Source organism: Astatotilapia calliptera, chromosome 2 (assembly GCF_964374335.1).
Source record: "Astatotilapia calliptera chromosome 2, fAstCal68.1, whole genome shotgun sequence".
Taxonomy (NCBI): Eukaryota; Metazoa; Chordata; class Actinopteri; order Cichliformes; family Cichlidae; genus Astatotilapia; species Astatotilapia calliptera.
The window spans coordinates 17157994-17168738 of record NC_137423.1 but is presented as its reverse complement, the minus strand read 5'-3'; the positions used below and the strand labels follow the sequence as shown (position 1 = coordinate 17168738).

At 42.4% G+C, this 10745-nt stretch overlaps 1 long non-coding RNA gene across 1 annotated transcript; it reads right to left on the bottom strand.

The window, feature by feature from the left end:
• Positions 1 to 2779: 2779 nt before the first annotated feature.
• LOC145430520 (uncharacterized) lies at positions 2780 to 8196 on the bottom strand. Its single transcript, XR_013911104.1, has 2 exons — positions 7194 to 8196; positions 2780 to 3039 (listed from the first exon to the last, which is right to left on the bottom strand). It is a non-coding gene; the product is annotated as an uncharacterized LOC145430520 (long non-coding RNA).
• Between the last annotated feature and the right edge of the window lie 2549 nt (positions 8197 to 10745).

Sequence of the window (10745 nt, the reverse complement as noted above, 5' to 3'; positions counted from 1 at the left end):
GCATATGTTGTTAAATTCCAGAAACTTACCACTGCTCTAAAAAAAATAAATCAACCACATATAAAGGGGATATTATATCTTTAATATTGTCATCTCAGGCACAAAGTGTTGGCTGTTAGCATAAAGCTTGTTTTAAGCAAAAGATGAGCTGTGGGGCTGTGGTAAAGGATAAAAAATAATTGTTTTGAATTGTGTCTCAAGCAAAGCTCCTGTAGTAGTACACAAGAATCAAAACACAAAGCAGAATGTTTCTATGAAACTGATGCAGCCCTGACATATCACCTTTGATTGCTGATTGGAATGAAAGAGGGGATTAATAGTAGTCCTTATTCTACAGGGTGGGCCATTTATATGAATACACTGTAATAAAATGGGAATGGTTGGTGATATTAAAGTCCTGTTTGTGGCACATTAGTATATGTGAGGGGGCAAACTCCTCAAGATGGGTGGTGACCATGGTGGCCATTTAGAAGTGTGAAGATACGAGATGTGCAGCACCTGAAACTACGGACATTGGATGCCTGTGCTGGCATTTCTCCTGCGGTGTTGCTATCAGTATGTGAAGAGTGGGAGAAGAGGGTTGGATTGATAATCCAACACATTGAACACATTTTATAAGTGGTCAGAAACTTGTAAATAACTCATGAAAAAATAGTTACGTTGAAACCAAGCACACCATTGTTTTTCTTGTGACATTACCAATAAGTTTGATGTGTCACATGGCCCTCTTCCTATTGAAAAAACAAAAGTTGTATCCAAGATGGCCAACTTCTAAATGGCCACCATGGTCACCACCCATCTTGAGGAGTTTGCCCCCTCACATATACTAATGTGCCACAAACAGGACTTTAATATCACCAACCATTCCCATTTTATTACAGTGTATTCATATAAATGGCCCACCCTGTACATTCAGTGTAATCAGAGTTAGACTAAAAGCGACTTCTTCATGTTGTCCAAACAGCTCTGTGACTCATCAATTCACACTGGAATCCAGCAGGGGGAAGCAGTGCATCATGAAGCAGGCAGACTGCCTCAGCATGCTTGAGGTCACTAAGGCTGTATCCCAATTCAGGGTCTGCAGCCTTAAAGGCCGCATTTTAAGGCCGATTACGTCACAGCGACGCGACGAAGGCTGTCCCAATTCGAAGGCTGCTCGAAATGCGGCCCTCAAATGCGTCCTTCATTCCCCTGAATTTTAAGGACGTGGCGGTGTAGACTTCATGGCCCAATATATCCCAGAATGCATAGGGTGGATATTGGTAGGTGTGGATAATTTTGCTGAAAAAAACGGCGGATGAGGGGCGCCCGAAGAGTAAACTTTAAGTAAGTACTGAATATGATGCCACTTATTTATGTGCAAATGTTTAATAACGAAGAACATTAAAACATTACTGTTGGCCACATGTCGGCAAAGTTATGTGACATTAGTGATGTTTGTACTAACTTGGTTTTAAAGCCTTTGCTTTAAAATATACGCCGTTCAATAGCTGACCTTAATCTTACAGAGAATGATCAAAGCTCATGTAGAAACAAACAAACAAACGAACAAATGATTTTCTCTTTCATTTCTGTCAAACAAAGCTGTATGAAACATTTCCAGCTGTTAGTATCATGGTTGCTAGGCAACCTGGGCAGCGCAACCGAGGCTAGACCATCCCATTTCACAAGCCTCGCACTTCCGGCCTTAGCGGTCTTTAAGTACGCGGCCCTTGAGGATCGTACTTTAAGGCTGCAGACCCTGAATTGGGATACAGCCTAAGTCACGCTGCAGGTTTTATGATTTGAATGATATAGCTGGTTCTATGAAGTATTAGAAAATTGGAGGTAAATTTTAGGTGTTATATATATATATATATATATATATATATATATATATATATATATATATATATATATATATATATATATATCATAATAATCTGACAATACTATAATATTGGCCATATTATATTTACATTACCACAGTGAGATGACTTTAGTCTCATGAACAACATTAGCTAATTTTTATTTACTAACTGATCTTGAAATGACTGTTCAGTACAGAAATGAAGCCCAACAATCATGTTTTACAGTCCTGTGGTCTCAGCCTCAGATACTCAACTAATTAAAGTGATGTCATGACAAAAATGAATGACCAACAAAACATTTTTTCTCCTTCATTTGTCACACAATCTCGCGTTTCTCGCGGTTAGTATCGTGGTTGCTAGGCAACCTGAACAGCGCAACGAAGGCTAGACCGTCCCATTTCACAAGCCTCTCACTTCCGCACTTCTCGTACTTATAGTACGCACCATACGTAGTGCGGGTAGTCCGGGTACTTTAAACGTGCAGACTCTGAATTGGGACACAGCCAGAGACTGTCACTTCCCGGGAGGATCTAAGATGGTGGAATGAGAAGCACCCTTTTTGCAGGCTCTGTTAATAATAAGACTATTTTGTCCCTAGTTGGGGTATTTATACGCAGCAATCTACAAATTCCACTAGGATTAAACTGCATTAATCCTTTTTCCTTTTGCCGGAATTTTTTTTTCTCGTTTTTTGAGGCTTTTTTTCCTCCTGAGAACGAAGTGGTTTACAACATGGCTGACCATGACTACAACTTAACTGCCCTCCGCGAGGCTTGTGAAGACAGCGACATGGAAGACATCGAGGTGGACGAGAGTTCTTCCAAAGAAAGTAAAATCGACCCGAATCATACACCTACTAAAAGCCCGAACCCAAAGAAAATGAAGGGTAAGGACAACAGAAAATGATGATAATATCGGCTCAATTCAGGTTCAATTCAATTCAATTCAATTTTATTTATATAGTGCCAAATCACAACAAAAGTCGCCTCAAGGCGCTTCATAGATACAGAGAAAAACCCAACAATCATATGACCCCCCTATGAGCAAGCACTTTGGCGACAGTGGGAAGGAAAAACTCCCTTTTATAACAGGAAGAAACCTCCGGCAGAACCAGGCGGCGGCCTGGGAGGGGGCGGCCATCTGCTGCGACCGGTTGGGGTGAGAGAAGGAAGACAGGATAAAAGACATGCTGTGGAAGAGAGACAGAGGTTAATAACAGACATGATTCAATGCAGAGAGGTCTATTAATACATAGTGAGTGAGAAAGGTGACTGGAAAGGAAAAACTCAATGCATCATGGGAATCCCCCGGCAGCCTACGTCTATTGCAGCATAACTAAGGGAGGATTCAGGGTCACCTGGTCCAGCCCTAACTATATGCTTTAGCAAAAAGGAAAGTTTTAAGCCTAATCTTAAAAGTAGAGATAGTGTCTGTCTCCCGAATCCAAACTGGAAGCTGGTTCCACAGAAGAAGGGCCTGAAAACTGAAGGCTCTCCCTCCCATTCTACTTTTAAATACTCTAGGAACAACAAGTAGGCCTGCAGAGCGAGAGCGAAGTGCTCTAATAGGGTGATATGGTACTACAAGGACATTAAGATAAGATGGGGCCTGATTATTTAAGACCTTATACAGTGGGGCAAAAAAGTATTTAGTCAGCCACCGATTGTGCAAGTTCCCCCACCTAAAATGATGACAGGGGTCAGTAATTTGCACCAGAGGTACACTTCAACTGTGAGAGACAGAATGTGAAAAAAAAATCCATGAATCCACATGGTAGGATTTGTAAAGAATTTATTCGTAAATCAGGGTGGAAAATAAGTATTTGGTCAATAACAAAAATACAACTCAATACTTTGTAACATAACCTTTGTTGGCAATAACAGAGGTCAAACGTTTACTATAGGTCTTTACCAGGTTTGCACACACAGTAGCTGGTATTTTGGCCCATTCCTCCATGCAGATCTTCTCGAGAGCAGTGATGTTTTGGGGCTGTCGCCGAGCAACACGGACTTTCAACTCCCGCCACAGATTTTCTATGGGGTTGAGGTCTGGAGACTGGCTAGGCCACTCCAGGACTTTCAAATGCTTCTTATGGAGCCACTCCTTTGTTGCCCGGGCGGTGTGTTTTGGATCATTGTCATGTTGGAAGACCCAGCCTCGTTTCATCTTCAAAGTTCTCACTGATGGAAGGAGGTTTTGGCTCAAAATCTCACGATACATGGCCCCATTCATTCTGTCCTTAACACGGATCAGTCGTCCTGTCCCCTTGGCAGAAAAACAGCCCTATAGCATGATGTTTCCACCCCCATGCTTCACAGTAGGTATGGTGTTCTTGGGATGCAACTCAGTATTCTTCTTCCTCCAAACACGACGAGTTGAGTTTATACCAAAAAGTTCTACTTTGGTTTCATCTCACCACATGACATTCTCCCAATCCTCTGCTGTATCATCCATGTGCTCTCTGGCAAACTTCAGACGGGCCTGGACATGCACTGGCTTCAGCAGCGGAACACGTCTGGCACTGCGGGATTTGATTCCCTGCCGTTGTAGTGTGTTACTGATGGTGACCTTTGTTACTTTGGTCCCAGCTCTCTGCAGGTCATTCACCAGGTCCCCCCGTGTGGTTCTGGGATCTTTGCTCACCGTTCTCATGATCATTTTGACCCCACGGGATGAGATCTTGCGTGGAGCACCAGATCGAGGGAGATTATCAGTGGTCTTGTATGTCTTCCATTTTCTGATGATTGCTCCCACAGTTGATTTTTTCACACCAAGCTGCTTGCCTATTGTAGATTCACTCTTCCCAGTCTGGTGCAGGTCTACAATACTTTTCCTGGTGTCCTTCGAAAGCTCTTTGGTCTTGGCCATGGCGGAGTTTGGAGTCTGACTGTTTGAGGCTGTGGACAGGTGTCTTTTATACAGATGATGAGTTCAAACAGGTGCCATTCATACAGGTAACGAGTGGGGGACAGAAAAGCTTCTTACAGAAGACGTTACAGGTCTGTGGGAAATGAGGAAATAGAACATTTCTATAAGAAATTATATGAATCTAACTTTTCAATCGATGATTGTCAAACATTTTTTGAAATAATTAGGCCATGTAGTACAATTATTGACGAGTCTTTTAGGCAACATATGGAAGATAAACTTGAAGAGAATTGAAGAGTTAGATAAAGTAATTGGGCATATGTCAAATAAAAAGTGCAATAATAAATTTATTACTAGAAAGCGAAAATTTCTGAAGAAATTTTAAGTGTGCCTATACCGCCGCTAATCAGTATAGTTTGCCATTCAAACGGCTACAGAGAGCAAAACTCAGCAGAGCAGCCATTCTCCACCATGAACTATGGTAAAACCAAACACCGCTCGCGCCTCACAGATGACAGCTTACAGTTTTGTGTAAAGATGAGGTGACTTCGTACAGCCCCGATTTGTAGACGCTGTGCGCAGAGGTTCATAAGCAGACCCGACAATGTTTGCATGAACACACTTCAAAGCGTGTTCATTCAAAGCATTACGTTATGGACAACTTTTCACACATAGTTGCTGTACCCACAGAGCCGGCTGTAGCTTTTCATCTCACGGCCCGACACATAGATTGATTACAGATGTCGCTGAGGTGGGTCCACCTCCCCTGCAGCGGCACTGCAGACCACGCCCTGCCACACACATCAAACACGTAAAATAAATATTTATGCACTTTTGCATTCACTTTTTGTTTTTTGTTATTTTTACACAGTGTTCTGAATGATTAACAATGGTCTACAGCCAATCTTGTGTATTATTATACAAACTTTGGTTGTAAGATTCAGATAACTATTTAATAAAAGCTAAATATTTTATATGAAAGTAAGAAAGAAAAGTATATCTTTGTGTCCCCCTCTCCCTGTTAATGCCCTACCTGGCCCCCTGGCAAAAGCTGTGCTAGATCTGCCCCTGCACAGTTACCAGCTGTCAGCTACACAAAAAAAGGAGCTTGGTGTTAGTTGTCTCTCAGAAATAGTTCATAACTTCCCTTCAACTCATTCATGTCACCTAAAAGGTAAACCTGTTTCTCCATCACCAGTTCAGCTCTGATGACTCAGTAAGGACATCTCATGGTTAGGACCAGCCCTTTTTTTTCAGCTGTGGCTCCATCAAACATCAGCTGATACTAGAAATTAAAATCAAATGAATTTAACAACAGCTGATCAAGCTTAAACGTGCTGCTGTTGTTTAGCGCGATAAACAAACAAGAGAGAAAAGCCGATCATTGATCAGTTTCATGATTGAAGTTGCAACAGGCGAGAGAATGACAGGGGAGCCTGAGTAACGACAGAATAAATCCAGCTTTGTGTCTTCTTCCATTCTACCTGAAGTATGGGACAAACTGTGTTCCTTTTCAGCTCAATACGAAACGCGTAATATTTTCTCTGAATGCGGGACGATTTCGTTTGCACGGGGCGGTTGACAACCCAATAACTAACCTTATGAATACAATAAAGTTCACCATCAGTAACACAGCACCCACCCAGCTGTACGACTTGTCCAAATTCATGGGCTGCATCCTCCTGAGGCCCCATTTGTAGACCGATTACATCATGGCGCGGCCCAGCCAAACTCCAGTTTCCAGCAATGGCGGCCGCTACTAAGTTTTAAAATTACTCTTACTAATCTTTCTGGGTCACAAAATAAACTTTTAACATATTTTCAGGCGAGAAAGTAGCTGTGTAAACATCAAATATCTGCTCGGTTTATCAAGATATCGCATATTTGCCAAAGTGCTTCGACGTTTTCGGAGACGTCTGCTACCCACCAGCTCGACAGCTAGCCAGGAGCTCGAGGGTTACTGATGCGGCCGAGAACGGCACAACATTTTCAGATCATCGCGGACTTTCGCTACTTGGGTTAAACGTAATATATAATTCACTTAGACAACCTACAAATGTTATTGTTGGGCTTTTTTCAGTGTTTTGTTTGTTCGTGAGTAAATCGGTTTGGCTGAGATTAAAGTTATTAGATTAGATTAGATAAAGTAAAACTTTATTAATCCCCCTCCTCCTTGGTTTTTACACAGCTGACTAAAGGTCAAACAGAAACCTGATTAAACATAAGTATGAGCCAGTCGAGAATTTACGCCAGTGTCCTGTTATATTTTAGATAGCAAGGAGCAGACGGCTGAGTTTATTAAACTCCACCGAGACAGCGGCGACGCTAATCTGAAGGCTAGACCGTCCAATTTCCCCAGTCGTTTACTTCCAGCCTACCCGACCTTCTGAGGAGGATGCAGCCCATGAATTTGGACACGACCAGTGTAACTGATTGTAAAAAGTCAGCACAACGAAAATATACATAACGTCTTACCTGACATTCAGTTCACCGGACACTCGTACCGGCGGCGTGAGGGTGAGGGGGGGGGGGGGGTGAGGGGGGTGAAACCAGACAGAGAACCGCTCTCGGTGTAAGCCAGGGCCAGTCGCTTGGCGGCCGCCTCGCATCTCTCTTTTTCCCCATCTCCTTTCTGTCATACACCGCTGCCCTCCGTTGTAGCTCCGCGTTAGCCACCACCAAACAACCGAGTTATTTTTTCCACATCGAACAGCATCTGGACAATCCACCACCTTTCACTGTTTTTACCGTTACTAAAATGAATAAATGAATCACCAGCCCATATAAATGAAAAATAAATCCAGCAGCCAACCAAGAGTCATCAAGAAAGACTAGGGGATGGAACGAGAGCGTGAGCCGGCCTATGTGTGAGCCAGCCCGGCCTGAGTGTCACACAAGCCGCGCTAGCCAGCTAGCTGCCATGCGGCGCTAGCAGTAACATCGTGAGAGATATGGGACTTCTTGATAAAATATGGAACTTCTTGATAAAACGAGCAGATATTTGAAGTTTACACACCTACATTCTCGCCTGAAAACCGGTCGATCAGTGGCCGCCTCGCATGTTTCTTTCCCCACATACGAGGGGAAAGAGACACATACCGGTGGCTAGCTAGCTCCGCGTTAGCCACCACCAAACAACTCAGTTAGTTTTTCCTCATCGACCAGCATCATCGGCCCATATAAACGAAAAATAAGTCCAGCTAAGACAAAGACTGTTTAAGGAGCGATCGGGGATGAAAGGAGTTAGAGACGCCTCACTGAAAGCCAAGCCTGGGTGCTTTTGAGTGAAGCGGCGCTAGCCGGCTAGCTAGACAACATCGTGAAAAATCTGTTGCCAATATGGGATGTTTTGACAAAACAAGCAGATATTTGACGTTTACACACCTGAAAATATCTTAAAAGTTTACTTTGTGACCTAGAAACACGAATAAGAGGAATATATTAAACGAAGTGGCAGCCGCCATTGTTTGACTGGGTAGAGGAGTGCTATGAATTGTGGGATATGCAGTTTTCCACCAAGCATACACCCTTGCCGTTACCGTAACTATTCAATGCTTTGCGCAACCTTAAGAATTCCAATGGTTCCTGAAAGCACCGACGCTGTGCGCGCCGTTGATATTGTCGTCATTATGGTAATCCAAATACGGGGACATACCACTAGAGTGAGCCAACACACCAAAAATTAAGTTTCACTTAAGTTTCACTTTACTTCCCATTCATTTCAATGGGCAAAAACTTGCATTAAAATATTCATATTTAAAAAACTATAGAAGTAATAAACACCAAAAGTCATAGCACACTATTCCTGATCCAGCCGCACAAAATGATATAGCTTGTGTCAAAACTGTGGGATGAGTTACGCGCGAAAATTTCAGGCTGAAAAAGGAAAATAATAATAATAATAAGAAGAAGAATAAGAATAAGAATAATAAATCCGAGCAATAGTAATAAGTGTGCCTTTTGGCATAGGCACACTTAATAATAATAATAAGAATAATAAATCCGAGCAATAGTAATAAGTATGCCTTTTGGTATAGGCACACTTAATAATAATAAGAATAAGAATAATAAATCTGAGCAATAGTAATAAGTGTGCCTTTTGGCATAGGCACACTTAATAAATCCGAGCAATAGTAATAAGTGTGCCTTTTGGCATAGGCACACTTAATAAGAATAAGAATAATAAATCCGAGCAATAGTAATAAGTGTGCCTTTTGGCATAGGCACACTTAATTAGTCTCTTTAAAGATAAAATATTCCATAGTTATGATAGAATGGTTACTTGGAATGGTTCAAGTTTAATTACTTCAAATATATTAGATAAAGCTTACTCGAAATTTATGAAATGGCCTATTCTACCTAAAGTTAAAGAAACACACTTTAAAATCATAAATAAAATTATCCTGTGGCAGAATCTCTAAAAAAGAGATTTGGCTTTGAGGTGGATCAGTGTTCCTTTTGTACTGTCGAAAATGAAACTTTAGAACATCCTTTTTTTACATGCCCTATCACACAACGTTTTTGGTGTGATATAATAAATTGGATTTCTTTAAAAATTCATGATGTGCCACCATTTGAACTATATCATATTATTTTTTATATGGAACATCTAGCTTTGGATGTCTCTGACATTATTAACATCATCATACTATTGGGTAAATATCATATCCATTGTGCTAAATGGAAGAACTCTAACGGTGTGTTCACACCGAACAGGCTTACATGTAAAGTCAATGGAAAGGCGCGATGACCCGCGATTGCGGCTCCTGCGAAAATTCGGAAGCAGATTTGCATCGCGAAAACGCGAAAACGCCTGAAACGCGCTACACTCACGCGCGTTTCAGGCGTTTGACTCGCGAAAAAAGCCACGCGCGTGAGTTTTTGTGTTGCATTTTGTGCATACACGCGTTTCGCGTCCACCGCTCGAGTTGGAAAAATCTGAACTCCAGCGTCAAATCGCGCCGCGACAAGGAGCCTGGTGACGTGGCTGTTACCTAGTTCAAAGGGGCAGATCCAGCCAAAGCCCTTTATTCTTCAATAGAAGGAAGGCTAATCAATGCCGTAGCAAACACAGAATGTGAAAAAAAAATCCATGAATTCACATGGTAGGATTTGTAAAGAATTTATTCGTAAATTAGGGTGGAAAATAAGTATTTGGTCACCTCAAACAAGGAAAATCTCTGGCTCTCACAGACCTGTAACATCTTCTGTAAGAAGCTTTTCTGTCCCCCACTCGTTACCTGTATGAATGGCACCTGTTTGAACTCATCATCTGTTAAAAGACACCTGTCCACAGCCTCAAACAGTCAGACTCCAAACTCCGCCATGGCCAAGACCAAAGAGCTTTCGAAGGACACCAGGAAAAGTATTGTAGACCTGCACCAGACTGGGAAGAGTGAATCTACAATAGGCAAGCAGCTTGGTGTGAAAAAATCAACTGTGGGAGCAATCATTAGAAAATGGAAGACATACAAGACCACTGATAATCTCCCTCGATCTGGGGCTCCACGCAAGATCTCATCCCGTGGGGTCAAAATGATCATGAGAACGGTGAGCAAAGATCCCAGAACCACACGGGGGGACCTGGTGAATGACCTGCAGAGAGCTGGGACCAAAGTAACAAAGGTCACCATCAGTAACACACTACAACGGCAGGGAATCAAATCCTGCAGTGCCAGACGTGTTCCGCTGCTGAAGCCAGTGGATGTCCAGGCCCGTCTGAAGTTTGCCAGAGAGCACATGGATGATACAGCAGAGGATTGGGAGAATGTCATGTGGTCAGATGAAACCAAAGTAGAACTTTTTGGTATAAACTCAACTCGTCGTGTTTGGAGGAAGAAGAAGACTGAGTTGCATCCCAAGAACACCATACCTACTGTGAAGCATGGGGGTGGAAACATCATGCTATGGGGCTGTTTTTCTGCCAAGGGGACAGGACGACTGATCCGTGTTGAGGACAGAATGAATGGGGCCATGTATCGTGAGATTTTGAGCCAAAACCTCCTTCCATCAGTGAGAACTTTGAAG